We start from the raw sequence: 350 nt of genomic DNA, 5'->3' as shown, positions 1-350 counted from the left end.
TGCGTTAATTGATAATGCTCTAATTTCTGAGACCCTGGGGGCTGATGTGATAGCGAGTAGGAAAAGAGTTTTCAACCGTACCCATCGTAGGGGAATGGTTTGGATCGGTTCAAATGGGGGTTTGGTTAAAGCTGTTAATACCACGTGTAGGCGCCAGGAGGGGAATCGGTGTACTACAGGTGGTTGGGACAATTTGACTCCCCTGAGAAAGTTTGTCACATCAGGATGACTAGAGATGGGTTTGCCATCTATCGTTTGGCACACTGTTGATAGTGCCGAGATTTGTCTTTTTAAAGTGGCGCATCGTAAGCCCCTCTCAAATCCTTGTTGGAGGAAGTCTAGGATGTTGC

This window comes from Sphaerodactylus townsendi, linkage group LG05, assembly GCF_021028975.2.
Source record: "Sphaerodactylus townsendi isolate TG3544 linkage group LG05, MPM_Stown_v2.3, whole genome shotgun sequence".
NCBI classification, from domain to species: Eukaryota; Metazoa; Chordata; class Lepidosauria; order Squamata; family Sphaerodactylidae; genus Sphaerodactylus; species Sphaerodactylus townsendi.
Note: the sequence above shows the minus strand (reverse complement) of the source record.